This window comes from Misgurnus anguillicaudatus, chromosome 23 (genome assembly GCF_027580225.2).
Source record: "Misgurnus anguillicaudatus chromosome 23, ASM2758022v2, whole genome shotgun sequence".
In the NCBI taxonomy this organism is placed as follows: domain Eukaryota; kingdom Metazoa; phylum Chordata; class Actinopteri; order Cypriniformes; family Cobitidae; genus Misgurnus; species Misgurnus anguillicaudatus.
The window spans coordinates 18,968,136-18,987,339 of NC_073359.2; the positions used below are offsets into that span (position 1 = coordinate 18,968,136).

Below are 19,204 nucleotides of genomic sequence, written 5' to 3' on the forward strand. Positions count from 1 at the left end.
CGTCTGCTAAATGACAAGAAAGCACCTAAGGGTTATTACTAGCGATAATAATAAGCGATGAGTGCACTCCACTGTGTGCATAGTTCATGCCGTGAAAATTACCCAGGCTGGTTGGTTTCTCATGCGTGTCAGTGTCTCGGTTAATGACATATTACAGTACAGTTGTTTGATAATACTGACCTATAGATGTAAACACACTAGTTTCCATGTCAGATTTAAATGAGTGCATGTATATGATGGGCGGCTACGGCTTTGTACGTGAATGACAACTGATCACATGGTATTGGTAGTGTCATATATAACCAGCTATGGTTCTGTGAAACATAAATGTGATTCTTTATAGATTTGTGCCGAATTAATATTGCACACAGTGATTGGGATGAAATGTATTATTTATCAGGTATAGCCGAGATGCAGGCAACTATACAGAGATGTCTTCAAGTGCCAACTGGAAGAAATGCGAAGAAGTAGGTCAACCCCACTGTGCCGAGAGAGGGGAGTAGTACTCGCAAAATCTTTTTGGTGAACTAACTGCCCAACTTTCTGCGAAACTTGCACTTTTGTGGCATTACGGGGCTCTTTGAACAATGTTTATCTCTTCCCCCGCCCGCTCCTAATGAAATTTCCCATCTGAGTTGAAGCTCCTTCGGGAAAAGCTCATGCGACAGATCCCACGTTGTTCATTGTTGTTGCGCTCTCCTTATTGTAAAAAACCCCGAAAACAAGAAACTTTACTGCGGTGTGGGCTGCAGAGAGAGAGAGAGAGAGAGATGACAAAGATCCCATATACATGCAGCTTTTGATCTCCTGTCTTGGGAGGTTTTTTTAAGGAGGTGGCACTGCTGTTTTTTGAGACTTGGGGGGAGAGAAAACAGGGGAGATGTGCGGACCTTCCTTAAGGGCCTTATCAAGCCTTGTACACACTAGAAGTGTGGGTTGTTTATTTGCTGTGTCTGCTTCACTGGCCCCTGGGGAAAAGTTCCCATCCTTTCCCTGTGCCCCGAGGCCACTCGCGGTTCTGTGGGCTGCCACACGGTTAAGCTGCAGAGGAGAGGAACTTGGATACAATATACCAAAGGCATTTGAGTGTCTCAAAACCGAAACAGAGAGACCACGCAGAGCCTCTCCCTCGGATTACAGGCAAACAAACATTGTCATAACGTTAGGTTACGTGCTTTTAGAATCATAGGCCAGCCAGTCAAAATACTAACTGTTTGCACGCTGGTTCGCCACCCCTGCGTCTGTGGATTTTGGTGATTATTTAACCCCAGGCCAACCTTTTCTCGATGTTCATGGGGAAACGCAAAGAAAACTAGTGGTAGAGGTTAAGCTGTCAAACTGTCTAACTCATACCGAGCTGTCAGGAGTCTGTACTAAACTAGCAAATATAATACAAATATATGATTTTGCCTATGTACTGTAAAGTCATTTTTTGTGATTTACTGTCTTGTACAAAAACTCATCCTAAATACACTGCAAAAAATGATTTTCAAGAAAAAAAATTCTTAGTATTTTTGTCTTGTTTTCAAAAAAAATATTGTAAAAATACCTAAAAATTCTTAAATTAAGATTCTTTTTCTTGATGAACAAAACGACCCAAGAAAATAAGTCTAGTTTTTAGACCAAAAATATCAAATTTAAGTGATTTTGTGCATAAAAAAAGCCAAAAAATCTGTCAATGGGGTAAGCAAAAAAATCTTGAAAATTTTTCTTAAACACTAAATTCAAGAAAAAAAATGCGGTAAACAGCAAACAGGGCAATCTTGGTCCATTGCAGAGATTCGCTGTCTGCTGGAGGTTTGGGCTGATGTCCTCCACACACAAAAATAGTGATTTTACAGGATTTTAAGCAAACTGCTCTGTGAGACGGGCTTTAATAGAACAGTTGCTCAATGCCACGCTAAAGCAAAGAAACTTCACAAAGACGTACATAGTTTATCTCCATATCTTGCAAGCTTAGGTCTATGTGTCAGGCTGGTTGTCATGGAAACATGTGGGGGGTGGGTGGTCATAGGGGTCAGAGCTGTCAGAGACCAATGACAAGACTGACAGTTGTCACATGGTGTAAGTTGCGACGTTTCGAGTACGGTAAAAACAACATATGTGAAAACGAACTGAACTAACTGAAAGATTATGCACCCTTACTGTACATTCACACCAGCAGCTGTAGAGGCGACAAAAACTTGCTATTCGCGCGTAGTTGGTCACTTGAACATTTTGAATTTACTCGCTTCATTCGCGCATGAAAGCCCCGTGTGAAATTCTAGTCATTTGAGACATTCATGCAGCAATTTGCGTCATGGGAGGGGCTTCTGTGACTCTGCTCGCTCCCTGTAATCACGTCACTACAAGAGCATATATCCGCCAAAGTTCAGATTTTTCGACTCGCGCTTTTCCCGCGGCAACACTCAATTCGCGCGGAACACACATGATGCCTATTCACGTCTTTGCATTGACTTAACATGTAAATCACTTGCGCTTGCCGCCTGTTCCGTGTCTGGTGTGAATGCCACATTAGAATGAGCCGTTTTTAAATACATACACTGTGGGTCCCCTTATATGGAAGTCGCTGTTTTGTTTCTACAGTAGCCATAAACGGACAAACTGCACTACAGAGCGCGTTTTGTCCCTACGTTGTCTCAGATGACAACATATTTTTCCTGTGACGGCTACCATATGTGTTTTAAAATTAAGGGGTGAGCTGTTGGTTGCAATTTACAATCTGACCATTAGATGCTGCTAAAATTTACACACACCACCTTTAAGGCAATTAGATAACTTACTTTTTTAAGTTGAACCTCCTTTTTTTACAGTGCTTAATCTCAAAATTAGATTATGAGACTTTAGTCTGAATTTCACAGACAGGGTCAAATACACTTACAGAAAAATAAATCTGATTAGCAATAGAAAGTAGCAAATCGTGATTCATAGCTGTTACTGAACTAAATTGCCTATTCTGGAAGAAGAAAAGCACCCGGTACCAAATACATGCAAAAATAGGCTCCACAGATGACCAGAAGGCTAGGAAGATGATTATGTGAGAGGAGAGAAGGTGTGGTAGAGGAGTGAATGTTGGGGAGGTGGCTGGAGGGTACAGACGCCGCAGACGTGGAGGAGGTTTGATGCTTTGGCTTCTGCGGGGGTGAGATAGGGACTTGGCTGCACTGCGGGGGTGAGGCTGGCCAAATCCGTACTCCTCAAATGAGGGCGTACACATACAGACCATGACAGGCTTTTACCTCCAGTCTTAATAATTCGATGCCCTTTGCCAGCGCCTTCCAACTGCATCTGATAAATATAAAGGAAAGGTTGATAAATGACCGAGGCGAAATGCGCCAATCAATCTTTATACTCCATGCACCGCACTATCTCTGGCACAAACCTCTGACCCCGGGCCTATTCTGGAATAATCCATGCCTCATGTTTACGAGACCCTCTCCTGCAGTCTGGTTTACTAGAGGCCCTGGTTTTGCTCAAGCGGGCCTGTTTCCAATTTCATATGAAATATTGCATATCCTGTCTGCTGTTAACCTCCCCTGCTGGAAACGGTCCAGCAGTTTTAAAGACTGTACATGATGGATTATCTTCATTCACATTAAACAACATCGAGACAAGACAATCTTATATAACGATTATTGCACGTAAGTAAGAAAATACCAAGTTAGTAGGAGACCTACCGAAAGGAAATATTGGATCTGTTTGCACAGAAATGTGCAACTTCCCTTGTTTAGCTGTTTGGTTTAAATCACCTTTACGGTCAAACTTCAGAGGAAGTCGACTCCTGCCGTCCCCGGTGATTAAAAACAACTCTGCTCCTGACTCCTCTCTGCATCTGGATCTGAAAAAAGGGAAGTGACATTATTTGGGGCTTTGACCCTGACCTCATAAAATATGGTCTTTCCTATAGCGTGATTGTTTGAACTCAGTTTTGTGTGTTGGTGTGTGTTTTTGTGTTTTCTACCTTACCGTGTGTGCAAGACAGTTTAAATGCTTAGGATGTTGGGCTATAAATCAGTGGCGACCAGTAACTTCTTTTTTCGAGGGCACACGATGCGAAGTTCGTCACAACATGTATGTAGCCCGTCATGTGTGTGGTTCGTCATTTCAAAATACGTGTTCGGTACGTCGAGTGAACTTATGTGCATCACGTGTTTTGTCAAAATAAGTGCCTGCTGCAGACGCATCTAAAGGGTTTATGATAAAAGAGACGCTCGCGTTTGCCAGATACTCGCATAATCTCATGCGTAATCAGAGTTTACAATTAAGGGAGTGTCTTGCGTGTATTTCGTGAACGTGAGCGTCTCTTTTATCATAAAAGGTTTTGACGCGTGTGCAGCAGGCACTTATTTTGACAAAACACCGGATGATATAAACTGCTATAAACCATCTGTATTGATGTGTTTGCATCAAACAAATAGGTGCAATAGCCTAAATGCAAAAACTAACATGAACTCAGAGGATGTTAAGCAATAGTAGGCTATGCTTCTGTTATTAATTCACCTACCATGCACATTCCCATGATGCATTGCAAATGATGTAATTGAGTTTTCAAACTACTCATTTTTTAAACTCATATGTATACTGAGGCACTCTGTTGAAGAATATTTTAGACCCCTTAATTAGGCTAAAGCAATGGAAATGCGTTGATGCAATTTCCGCTGAAACCCAAATTAGGGCGGTGCATATTTAGTGGCTCCTCCCTCTTTTAACCGCCAATGCATAGCAGGGCATGTCATAAAAATCATTTATCAGTGTGCCAAAAATAAGAGATTTAAGTTATGAATGCTTATATCTTCTAAATGTGAATTTTGGAGCGCACTTGTTCATAGATATCCTTAAGATTTTATTTATACTCAAAGAAAAACTTCCGTTTAAACCAATCGTAGTGCTTCATTAGCCGTAATGAAGATGAGTAATTCATGGCTAAGTTTCATCATGAATATTGCAAAAAGTGTTTATAATGACGTAGGTAAAAAAGAGAACAAAAGGACGCACTTAAAAGCACTACAGTCCTCATTACATTATCAAATAAACCCACTAAATAAGCCCTTTGTAGTCACCCATGCGAGCTCTTTCATCACCTTTTAGAAAAACACGGCGTCCTTTCATGACTAATACCGCTTCATAAAAAGAACAGGGGGGAAAACGGCACAAAATGTCTTCAGTCGTGCTAATTGAGGATGCCTGTGTATCTATTTTCATTCGCTTTACATTTCAAATGACAGCTGAGGAGCCAGACGGGACGCTCGAGCCGGTGTCAAGCACCTCGAGCGCGCGGAGGGCTGTGAGTGCCGTCGCCTAGCAACGGCGGAGCAGCAGCCGGCGCGAGCGAGAATAAAGGGGATCCCGCGTGCGATCGCGCTTATTCATGCTTTGTTCAGCCAGTTTAATTTAAGCTCCGCGGTCGGAACATAAACGTTGCTTTTTATAAAACAGGTCAGACTATCATCTATCTATCTATCTATCTATCTATCTATCTATCTATCTATCTATCTATCTATCTATCTATCTATCTATCTATCTATCTATCTATCTATCTATCTATCTATCTATTTTTCTGCCTGTCTGTCTATCTATATCTTATTTTTATCAGTCTAGCGCCTTTCATCTGTCCGTCTTTTTATCCATATGCCCATCCACATTACATAAAAAAACATATTCATATGTCTATCTAGTTCTGAATATACTGCATATACTCTTTGCAATCCATGTATTAAAATACACATTTTGATTACAGACCAAAAAATAATATATATAAACAATACATACACATACACATACACATTTTTTGTTCTAATGCTCCCTTTTTCTTTCGTGCATCTAGTCAGTGTGTGGGGGTTGTCTACATTCTGGATGGGATTTTAGGCCCGTGCATGAAGGTAGAGGGGTAGTTTCCAAATGGCTTGGCTCAAAGCATGTCTTTGTCTTCACTGGCTTTCGTAGCCAGACTACAACTACAGCAGCAAAAACATTAAACCTGTGCCAAAAAGGGTCCATAGAGATAATGCATAATACATCTTGCTACTGCATGCGCTTTTAGCTTGACGCTCTGTCGTATAACTCAATCTGTTTTCATTTCACACTAATAATTTCCATGATACGAGTTCCTGTAGCTTAACATGCAATCGTCATAGGTTTGACCCACAGATACCGATAAAAATTGCATAGGTTGAATGCACTGGATAAAAGTGTCTGGCAAATGCGAACGTCTTACATTGTGATCGTGTGTGCCTCTCTGTGCACGAGTATGTCCAAGTACCGTTCTATCAATCTTACACCTTAATTCAATGAATCTTTTCATTGAAGCCCCTTTAAACAAGGACTGTTAGAAGTCCTCTTGATTAAAGCACACCGATGCTCTTTTTGAAGCAGAAGTGCTCACCATCTTTGAGGAACTGCTGCATTTCATCAACGGTGCAGAGGCGCTCTTGCCTCATTCGCAATCTCCTTGATAAAAATATTGGAGTGCAAAAACAATGACTGTTTCAGTTATGTGCGGTCATACAGTTTATGATTCAGGTGCTGGTGCATTTGCAAATCTTTATTTTGATCTATCAATAGTAAACAGTACCTACCAATGATGTCATAGGTGCTTATTAGTACTAGTTTATTACGCAATTGTTTCAAAACAACCAACCAACCAAACAATAGTGGATTAAGTAATCACAGGTACATGTTGTACTATTAAATGCATTTAACAAAGGCATTTTCTTAAATGCCGCCTGTTATTTTACCCTCCCTTACACGGTTAGCTTGTTGATAATTATAAGCAATGTGAAATAGTTTATAGATTACTGTATTTGTTTACCTTACCATGTTGATATTGTCAAATGTTATTTTTCTGCATTGCAAAAATTTTATGGGCGAGTCTTTTCTACCCCAGGCTAAATGAGTAGGCTGTATCTATTGTTGATTCTTATCCCCAACAATAGTCCTGAATATTCATAGCTTTATTCCATAGCATGCTTGTGTATGTTTGGGCATTTAAAATGTAAAAATCACTGGCATTTGATCTATCAGTCCTTCGGACTTTACATGCTTTATGCACTATACGGCGCAAGGTCCGCAAGGCACTCCGTTGGGTCCGCTAAAGTTATTCTCAACACTTTCAGCCTACCTCTAGTCCTCACTCACTCTGCTATGAGTCTTGGCCAGACCTAATGTTGAGTATCTAAAAAGAGCCGGCTGGCTGTGTGGGTGTATTGAGTGGAGTTCAGGCCAGGAAGTTGCCTACACAGCCTTCAGTCTGAGTCAATTTTCACAGAGCCACATTAGGACAAAGGATTTGAATATCAGACTGTAAAAAGCTAAGTCTGATCCGAATTCACACTCTCCTCAACCCCCTGAACGCTCTTCCGAAACGCCCCCTCCACCTCCACATCACATGCTTCCACACGACTGGGCTCGAAATCATACAAAAATCCTGCCAGGCTTGTTTTTGCTCATAATAAACGTTTAGAAAATGTTAAAGAGATAGATTAGGAGATAGAATAGCAGGGCAAAAGGTTTGTAGGTTCGATCCTCCTTGTAATGCACTTTACTTTGGATAAAAGTGTCTACCAAATGCATAAATGTAAATTTGAAGACTTAAAGTAATCATTTGCAAAAAAAACAATGGTTCAAATAATGAGCATGCCGACTACATACAGTAAATTTTAACAGCATGCATTTTGCTATGAACATGATCTTAAGGAAACAATGACAGAATTGGGTGAGCTGTAACTTTAAATAAGACACCCTTAACCTAGTACGTGTAAACATTTCAGATTTGTCACTGTGACATAACACCAATGCAAATGTGAGCAATAACAAAAACACACGTGCTGGAAAGACGGCTATTGTGATGGTACTTCCAGGTATGTGTTGACAACAAAAATCATGACAAACACGTTTGTTCTGCGACTCCCCGCAGGAAAAAGAGAGGAGGGATGAAATGCACTTCTTTAACCCGTGTGCGCCCGTCCAATTGCGGAGATAGGTGCCGGTAAATAAAGTTGTCTATTATGGTGGCGGCTAATTCCCTTGACATTTTCACATCTACCATAGTGAGTCACTCGGGAGAGCATAAAGTAGAAACAGAAAGTTGGATTTATGGTTATGTTTCCCTTTGCGGCATTCATACACCATGCTAGTCCTGTGTGTGTGTGTGCCTACTTCACCATCCACACCCACACTCTCGGTTGTTGACAGTGAGTGCCTGGTGTTTTTTCATCGATTTACCTCAGTGACTGCAATCTCGGAGAGCGTCAGCGTGCAGGCTAGTGCGTCATAAGAGAAGGCATCACGGCCGTGGCGCTGAGGCAAACCGAACACAGCACTGCCATCTATCTCATGCTGCTTTGCACAAATCCTCGTCTGTAATCCCCGGTGCAACCATTTATATTCCCTTTCACAAACCGACAACAAAGGGACGGTACACTAAGGCGACTGGGTAAACAGTGAAAAATCCACAGAATCCCTCTTCTGGTGACAATTATGTGAATACAACACACAGCAAGTGCATAAAACTAACATCTCGGAGTGAATGGAGATATAGTAAGCGAATGCTAAATGCATTTAAAGACTCAGAATGAGAGTTATGTGGCTTTAAATCCTGCTAATGTTTACAAGGTTTTAAAATGTACAGTCTTGATGACACACACACATTATATCCAATCAGCTGCATGCTTGAATGTGACACCTAAAAACTATGAAATAAAACTTGATTATTTTAAGTCAGAGGTATTTCAAAGGTCACATTCTTTCTGATCCATTTTTTTAGTTAGTGTTTAATGTTGCTATAATAGCATTAATAATTCCTGTAAAAAGCTCAAAGTTCACTGCCAGGCGATTTATTTTCTTTAACAGAATTCGCCTTTCAAATCCTACAGCGAACGTCGGTTTGGACTACAGCCCTCTACTTCCTGCTTTAATGTCGTCAGTAGAAAAGTTTTTTGACTAAACTCCGCCCACAGGAATACGTCAGTCGCTAGCTAACGGCAAGCTAAGCTAACGGCAAGCTAAGCTACTATCGAATCACAACACAATAAACAAGCTACACAATCAGAACATGTTACGTATTTCTAAAGGAGGGACTTCATAGAACAAGGAAGACATCACCCCCTTTTTAGGACCGTGAAAAAAGCGCTATACAGGTAAGTAAATTGTGTGAAAAATACAGCGTTTTTACACGTGAAACATGAACACATGTTATATTGCGCACTGTAAACACAATCAAAGTTTCAAAAACACAGAAAGAACGGGACCTTTAATAGTGAAAACTGTACACCCACATTAGCTTCCATTACTCTTCAAATTATGCAATTTGGAAACGTGGCGATTTCGCATGAATTCCGATATATTGCAAAAAAGTTTTTAAACTTGGGCAACGTTTTCGCGCAATTTGAAAAAGGAATATATCGCAAAACTGCAATGGAAACAGTTTCTTCGCACTTATAGGTCACCTGATGTGAAATATAGCATGGTTTGTTTGATTGGAGGACGAGACAGAAGAGGTGTGGTTGACTTCATGTGGCGTCACAAAAAATTTTGAAACGCGATTCGGGAGTTGACTGCTCTGTATGCTTTCGAATCACTCTTGTGGTATGTTTGTCTGCACGGCGCCGTATGAGGATGAACACACCCAAATTATTTATTGCGAGACAACAAAATTACACATCAGTCGCATAATATCGGTTAATGAAAACACCATCATTTCAAAATAGTTTTTGTCGACATTTAGAAAGTAACGCTAAAGTTTTGCACAAATCTTTAATGGAAATACATCTATTGATTTTAATGCATAATATGTTTAAAGGTCACGTTCTTCCTGATCCCATTTTTCGAAATTCAGTTAGTGTGTAATGTTGCTATAATAGCATAAATAATAGCTACAAAAGCTCAAAGTTCATTGCCAAGCGATACATTTTCTTTAACAGAATTCGTCTTTCAAAGCCTACAGCGAATGGCAGGTTTGTACTACAGCCTTTTACTTCCTGCTTTGATGATGTCACTAGAACAGTTACTTGACTAAACTCCGCCCACAGGAATACGTCAGTCGCCAGGCTAATGGCAAGCTAAGCTGCTATCGAATCACAACACAATAAACAAGCTACACAATCAGAACTCGTTACGTATTTCTGAAGGAAGGACTTCATAGAACAAGGAAGACATCAGACCATTTTGAGCACAGTGAAAACAGCGCTATAGAGATAAGTAAATTGTGTGAAAAATACCGCATTTGAACACATGTTATATTGGGCACTGTAAACACAATCAAAGCTTAAAAAAAAACACAGGAAGAACGGGATCTTTAATAGTGAAAACTGTACACCCAGCTTTCATGACTCTTCACATTGTGCAATTTGGAAACGCGGCAATTTCGCATGAATTATAATACATTGCAAAAAAGTTTTTAAACTTGGGCGAGGTTGGTTTTCGGGCAATTTGAAAAAGGAATATATCGCAAAACTGCAATGGAAACAGTTTCTTCGCACTTATAGGTCACCTGGCGTGAAAATATGGCAAATATCAAATATGGTTTGTTTGATTGGAGGATGAGACAAAAGAGGTGTGGTTGAGTTCATGTGGCATCACAAAAACCGATTATTTATTGCGAGACAACAAAGTTAAGCATTAGTCGCATAATATCGGTTAATGAAAACACCATCATTTCACAATAGTTTTGTCGACATTTTGGACTACAGCCCTCTACTTCCCAATTGAATGACGTCAATAAAAGTGTTTTAACTAAACTCTGCCCACAAGAATACGTCAGTTGTCAGCATTGGCTCAAATGGCTAAACTGCTGTCGAATCACAACACACTAAGCCAACTACACAATTAGAACCCGTTACATATTTCTGAAGGAGGGACTTCATAGAAGAAGGAAGACATCAGCCTCTTTACAAACAGCGGTATAGAGATAAGTAAATTGTGTGAAAAATACAGCCGTTTTACACATGAAACATGAACAAATGCTCACTGTAAACACAACGAAAGCTTCAAAACACAGAAAGAACCGGACCTTTAATATCTCAGTCACATGTGCCATTTCCTCTGCCTGTGCCCGCATGACACATCAATATTTTCAAGTAAGGACATACAGTACAGAATATACTTCACTAGAAGTGCATTGGGAGTGTATTTTTGTATTCACACCTACTCAAGTGTGAGCAACAAGATAAACATGATATTGCTTTTGCTTAGAGGTTTAAAATAGTTCAAATGCCATGGTACTTTCAAAAGAGGATTTGTGCAGGATCTTCAGTTTAATTCTAAAAATGGCTGGATAATTTTATAACCCATACTAGATAAATATTGGACAGAGCACACCAGTGGGTTAAAATTGACACAATGGTTGGATGCTTTAACCAAACTGCTGGGTTATTATAACTCATGGTTACATAACAACTACCCAACATTGGATCGTTTTTAACCCAGCATGTGTTCTGTGTAGTATTTACCCAGCCTGGGTTAAATATAACCCAGCTATGTGAAGGCTTATTATAAATGCCAAAAATAGTTATCACATTTATATAAAATTTCTCAAAAATTACACAAAAAGTCAAATTATGTCTTATTATTCATAGATTTGTTCTGCTTGTTCATATTGGGCCATCTAAAATCTTTATATTTCTACGAAAATATACAAAAATGCAAGTTAAATAGAGATGTATATTAGTTCTTATAGTATTTAAGAAAAGAGTCCCGACAACATCCATGAAATGAAGATCATGAGAACATTGAATCTTGAAATGCAAACTCTGAAAAATGAATTAAATTAAAAAATGAATTAAATTGGGACCCTGACTTGTGAAAGGGGAATTTTTGTGATTTACTGTTTTATACATAAAATCACCCTACAAAAATAATATTGATTTCTTTAATATTGACAGAGTAAGGTCATGTCAAAGATTGAAATCAATGACCAAAATGAACTTTGATGCTGCTCATCTAAAAATTAGATTGAGAATTTAGTCAGTCTGGATTTCAACGACAGGGTCACAGTTATCAACAAATAAAAAAATTAAACTCTGTTTAGCCTCTTTTCCATCATTCCTGCAAAGGTATTTCGTCATCAAAGCAAAATTATCATTTGCTTGGCTTTAGCTGCTGGCGAGAGATCCGTACAGTAACACAACTGAAACGAATGAGTATTCCCAGTAACCTCTGATGCAAACCCAGCTCCATTCATCCAAATGTCATCACTGCCAAATCCCAAATATTCACATCCGCTAACACGTAGGCAGTACCAACAATGGGACCGAAATGTCAACTGAAGCAAAACGATCAGGAGATACCGGACATATCGGCACGTCTCTTCACGGACCATTTCACGTAGGTGAACACCGTCACGTCCTGACGTCTGGATGCTAATCCTTGCACCATGGGTGGAGTGCTGAAGAGCGAGCAGTCAAGCATTCACAAAGCTTAAAGTTAAACGATAATTACAGGATGTCACGATCATCATCGATGGGTCTGAACAGATCACCGGACGACCTGCTGTTAAAATTGAAATGATAGATCGGTACCTGTGCGGGAATGCAGTGTGATTGCTGATTAGAATTTCTGAAATGCTAATCGGTGATCACACTGCATTCCTGCACACGTTTGAGAAAAGTTACATTGTTTGACGTGTCCAAATTTTGCTTTAATGAGATTATGCACTTGCGATGCCATGAACTCCACAGGTTTGTGGACAACATGTTGATCAGGGACGTACTGGGACTGAAATTCAGCCCGGGACTTTAAGATGGAGAGGCCTTTTACGCGAGTGCCCTTGGTGCACGAGCAGGATTTTTTGCAGTTATTTTAATTCTAATAGTGTTTTTATGGTATGAACTTGAAGAGAATCAGATTATGCTGAAGACCTTAAAGAAACTTTAGGATAACACCTGCCTCCTCAGGTTGTATAAGCAAGTCACCACTGCACTAAACACAACCAGGTCAGCAAAACCTAATCTCGAACACATAAGTCACAGTATACTGCTAACTACCAGCATGCCATGTGTACAGTCAGTTGGAGTGATAAAATTGTTATAATTACTCACACATACCCACTCAGGTAATCAAAAACTACAATACAGTCCCATAAAATAGAGATTGTGTGTGTACATACTCAATTTCAACTCTCCCTGGCTCCACTTCCCCTGTGCTGGACCCTGCCTCTGCTTACTGATTGTACAGCTAAATATGCATGAGAAGAACATCAGTAATAAATACGACTAAGAATAATTCCTTTTTTTAATTCAAACTGTGCTTTAGTCAGGTTATAATCTAGTAAGTGGAACTATTGCATTTTATCCTATATGTAAATATGTAATATTGTGCTGTATTTTTCTATTTGTGTGTCCTTAATAAACCTTTGATTGATTGGTTGATTGATATGCCTACCCTGCTGAAAAAAAACAGCATCAAACCAGCATGGGAATTATGCTGGTCTATGCTGGTTTGATGCTGGTTTAGCTGGGGGTCACCAGCATACCAGCACCAAAACACAACATATGCTGGTCTTGCTGGTATGCTGGTTTTTCCAGCAGGGTAATATGATTGCCTCCCTAGCCCTGCACACTGACCCATCACTGTTTTTGTACTGGTTCCATTCTCCTCCTCCTCATCAATATGACTGCAAGAGTCATCATCAACCTGTCTCTCTCCATCAGTGACCTTAACAGCTAATATACAGACAAGAATCAGTAGAGAAGCAACACAGACAGAGAAATATATATTTAAAAGTTGACTTTATCAAGTTTTTCAACACAGCTACCAGATCCGTGTACTATAGTGGAGTGAATAGAAGACGTTAGCAGATGGCCAAATATAAAGTGACCATATATACGTATTAGTATATTATTAGTGCAACCAAACGCAATTACCAGACATTTTGATGCTGGGAAACTGTTTTGATAAACTTACTGAGTTGCTAACACGTTAAAACCATCGGGGGACAACACCACTTCTGTTGCCAAAATACGCACGCAGGCTATTTCATCAATTTCATAAGCGGGATAATGTAGAGCGAGGCGGTTCTTATAGCGAATACAACCCCGTAAGGCTGATTCAAGCTCCGCTTTGCGTGGGGTCCTGATAAGCCTGTCGGGGTTCTATTCGCTATAACAACCGCCTCGCTCTACATTATCCCTCATATATTTAAATGCAAATATAAATGATTTCAGTGTATAATAGATGCATCACTAATTGTGCACCTGTCCTGTCCATGCTGCTGGTCCTTCCTCATCTGCACCTCCTGCCACAGCGTCCTTTTGACTGCGAAAAAGGTCTGTTAATTTGGCGCATTTAGCTGCCTCTTGTGCCAACATTTTTATTTTTTAGGCCCCACCCATTTCTTTCTCTTCTTTTCTTGTTTTCGCAATTTTTACCGTCTTGTCTATGTTGCATTCACACGAATCCAAACCTGACCAAAAGTAAACTCTTTTGATCGGCGCCTTTGAGCCAATCGGATGCGAGGAAAAACGAGGAACAGTCCAAGTTGGGAGGGGCCGCTCTTATCCCCCCTCAAGATTTGAAGAATTGGTTTGGCCCGGTCTGAAACAGACACAGCGTTCCGCTGCAGCTGAGCGCCTGGTCAGGCATTAAAAAAAAAAACTTTTTAACCTCCGGCCGGTTCGGCCTGAAATGGACCGGCCGTTCGGGATTGCTCCCGGAACTCCCGATGGCCAGTCCGCCCCTGATGTTGATCCATGTCATCCCATTAGAATCCACAAATCTTACAGAGTATCTTAGTGATTTAGTGGAAAATGTATCTTTTTATGTTAAAGGGATAGTTTATCCGAAGATATTTTAACTATTACAACAATGTTTGTGAGAAAACTATAATACATTTTAAGCTTATTCATCTATCTCTATGTCGCAAATCTATGACAACATACAAAACGGCGCGTTAAGTTTAAAAATGGGGACATGTTGATAACATTAAATCTCATCGGTTCTTGCGTGTCTTGTGATGAAACACCATGACTACCATACTAAAATATTGGCTGATAGTGTGAAAATTTGCTTTATTGTCCGATACAGATTATTAGGAGATATATTGGTACATCTCTAATCTATATGTTGCCATGTATACACTAATCTAAATGATTATTAGGAACACCTGTTCAAAAGGAAAAAGAAGGAAAGAAAGGTGATTTAAGCATTTTTGAGCGTGGCATGGTTGTTGGTGCCAGACGGGCCAGTCTGAGTATTTCACAATCTGCTCAATTACTGGGATTTTCACGAACAACCATTTCTAGGGTTTACAAAGAATGGTGTGAAAAGGGAAAGAACATCCAGTATGCGGCAGTCCTGTGGGTGAAAATGCCTTGTTGATGCTAGAGGTCAGAGGAGAATGGGCCGACTGATTCAAGCTGATAGAAGAGAAACTTTGACTGAAATAACCACTCGTTACAACCGAGGTATGCAGCAAACCATTTGTGAAGCCACAACACGCACAACCTTGAGGCGGATCAACAGCAGGATACAACAACAGAAGACCGCACCGGGTACCACTCATCTCTACAACAAATAGGAAAAAGAGGCTACAATTTGCACGAGCTCACCACAATTGGACAGTTGAAGACTGAAAAAATGTTGCCTGGTCTGATAAATCTCCATTTCTGTTGAGACATTCAGATGATAGAGTCAGAATTTGACGTAAACAGAATGAGAACATGGATCCATCATGCCTTGTTACCACTGTGCAGGTGGTGTAATGGTGTGGGGGATGTTTTCTTGGCACACTTTAGGCCCCTTAGTCCCAATTGGGCATCGTTTAAATGCCACGGCCTACCTGAGCATTGTTTCTGACCATGTTCATCCCTTTATGACCACCATGTACCCATCCTCTGATGACTACCTCCTGCAGGATAATGCATCATGTCACAAAGCTGGAATCATTTCATATTGGTTTCTTAAACATGACAATGACTTCACTGTACTAAAATGGCCCCCACAGTCACCAGATCTCAACCCAATAGAGCATCTTTGGGATGTGGTGGAACGGGAGTTTCGTGCCCTGGATGTGCATCCCACAAATCTCCATCAACTGCAAGATGCTATCCTATCAAGATGGACCAACATTTCTAAAGAATGCTTTCAACACCTTGTTGAATCAATTCCACGTAGAATTAAGGCAGTTCTGAAGGCAAAAGGGGGTTAAAACAGTATAAGTATGGTGTTCCTAATAATCCTTTAGGTGAGTGTACATGACACATCAATTGCTATATAAGCTTAAAATGTGAATTGTTTTCTTTCACAAACGTATTGTTTTGCTTCAGAAGACATTATAGTCATTTGGATAACTTAAGGTTTGTGCTTTATAAGGGTATGACCCACCATATAAAAAGATAACATGACGGCATGTTAACATAAAAATATTCGTTCAATAAAAGAAAGGAAAGAAAGTGAAAAGTGTGAGAGAATTTTCATATTTTGATAAACTGTTCCTTTATGGAGAGTTAATACAATCAATGTCACAAATTTGCTTACATTTTAATTAGTAACCTAAAAATAGTGCAGACTCTTCATTCATTTTACCTCATAACATTTCATACCATAATGTTTTCAAACTCCTAAAAGTCTCGTTTTTAGACTTTCTGAACGTACTGTATTGCACATTTTGTTATGCAAATGCGATCTCTCTTTTGGTTACCAAAGAAAATGAAACGTTAGCAGTCGTCGCATGACCTTCTAGGTTGTGCTTTTGCATTTCAAAGAGCCGATATTCTAATACAGACACCTACAGGAAGTTTGTAAAGGATAAAGGTCAGCAGCGGTTGAGCTCAAGAACTGATGAACACACAATCACCCCTTCACTTCCTCTACTTGTAACCCTGTAGAGATAGGCACCGTACCCGTGATAGCGCTGATGACAATGTTGAAAGATGGACCTGGAGAATGGATACTTAAAATGAAGGTAGCCATCACAGCCCTTCCCCATCAAATCACCCGGCGCACCCTAACACAAACATACACTTCGTACATAAACATCTATTATAGCGAAGCAGGAAGCCGACGGCCTGTGGATGTCCATTGTGCAGAAGTTATACAGCCAGACTTTGATGCAAACATATCGTGACTGGTGCCGACCCTGGCCTCAGACCTGCCTTACGTAAACTTCCCTGTGTCTTTCTTCCGCAGTGCCACCCCATGCAGCTGTGTCAACACACATAAGGGTCCTGACCTTAAACAAACCCCCAAGACAAAGTCATTATACACTGTCCCACTAATTTACCCACATAACATTTGGTCATCTGATGGCACTGTGAAATCGTAAATAGACAGTAAAAATTAGGGCTTGAAAGCTTTTAGGCTTTGTATGTGTGTTTTTGTAAGGGCATGCCAGTGTGATAAAATTTTATCCAAAGTGATTTACAATGCATTCGAGGTGTATTCGAACTCACGTCCTTTTACGCTGCTAATGCAATGCTCCACCAGTTGAGCTACAGAAACACGAAGCAAAACTGAAAAGGAGAATTGAAGTCTTTGTGTAATGCCCTCACTAGTATTTTGAGGAAGCAAACTTCAACACTTCATTTACAATTTTTGCTCGACGATGAATCACTTTGTTTCGTTTGGAGTTATTTTACAACATTCTTTCGGACGAAACTAATTTCCGTGCCCACAAATTACACATTATTGCTAACATAAACGTGTTGGGAAAACAGCACTGATATGCGCTGAATTTATAAGTGGATGTTATTCTAACTGCTGGAGGTTATTTATTCTTCATTCGTACGGTTCGACGTCTCCGGTTTCCACTTTTATCTGTTTTTCCAGAGGGCCCCATGTTTGGTGTCATAACAAACCGTCCCGCCCCTCCGTTCGATTGGGTTCCTTTGCATTCGTGTATGGCACGCAGCATCTGAAGGTGACTGAGCACGTGTTGCTGCGTTTTCTGTTTATCTTTTTTCTCCATTTCACCGTGTCGCAACGTATCACAGAGGAAACGGCCGCTCTGCTGTTACAAAGCCCCCGCATCGGTTGCGGGTCGGGTTTCGATGCTAATGTAAGGTCTGTAGGGTGACGGGCGTGGAAACAGTGTGTACAGTTTGAGCTTACCTAAGAGGAACATTTTATTGCTTTGTGTCCCATATGGCAAAAATATTATTATTTTTATATAATTTGTTTTTATTTATTATTATGCATTATTTAATATAATATCATATTTTCAAATATAATTTTAAATATATTTTAAAATATACAAAAATACCAAAAAAAGTGTTCTTAAATATATTTTAAAATATGTTTACAAAAATGTATTTTTCACCAATATATTTTTGTAGTTTATAATGTATTTTTAAAGGTGACATATCATAAATATCTTACTTTTTCCATGTTTAAATGCTATAATTGGGTGTCTAGTGCTTCTATCAACCTAGACAATGTAAAAAAGATCAACCCTGTAGCTTTGTTTTGGTAAACCATTCTCTGCAAGCATGTGAAAAAGTAGGTCATTAAAATTTGGATCCCCGTGTGATGTCAGAAGGGGATAAAACCGCCCCTTAATCTGCACTGCCATAGTCCAGAGATCAGCTCATTTGCATTTTAAAGGACACACCCAAAATTGGCAATTTTTTGCTCTATAAAGTGGCAAATTTAACATGCTATAATAAATTATCTATGTTATTTTGAGCTAAAACTTTACATATGTAAATATTGGGGACACCAAAGATTTATTTTAATTTTTTTTTACATCAAAAGTCTTTGTGAAATGTCCCATTTAAAAGAAATATATTTTAAAGCATTTATATTCACGTTGCATTATTGGAAGAAAAACTTTGTATCTTGCAAACCTGTAAACAACATGTTTGAAAAGGTTAATTAATGACTATGAAATATATTTTTCAACTGCAAAAATATACTTATAATTTTAAATTTATATAGGTTGTAAAAATAGAAATGTATTTGTTGCCCCTGAAATACATTTTGAAATATATGTGAATAAATAAATAAATATATTCAAATTCAAAAATATATTACATTAAGATTAACTTTCTACAAAATGTATTTAGCATATATTTAAAACATATTTTGGCCCAGCATTATTATTATTTTTTGCCATATGGGGTTAACCAGCAAAATTCAGCTGGTTGACCATCATGGACTTTTGATGATGTCGGCGTTGCAAAAAGCCTGGAGGAAAGGCACATCTGCATACAATGCTGTAGACCAGTATATAAAACACAACATTTGATTGCTGATCATCGGTGCTGGTCTTCTGTTT

General features: G+C 39.5%; 1 long non-coding RNA gene across 1 annotated transcript; it reads right to left on the bottom strand.

Moving 5' to 3' along the window:
• Positions 1-1,782: 1,782 nt before the first annotated feature.
• Positions 1,783-5,378, bottom strand: LOC129453885 (uncharacterized). Its single transcript, XR_008647610.2, has 4 exons — positions 5,082-5,378; positions 3,678-3,838; positions 3,383-3,539; positions 1,783-3,288 (listed from the first exon to the last, which is right to left on the bottom strand). It is a non-coding gene; the product is annotated as an uncharacterized lncRNA (long non-coding RNA).
• Between the last annotated feature and the right edge of the window lie 13,826 nt (positions 5,379-19,204).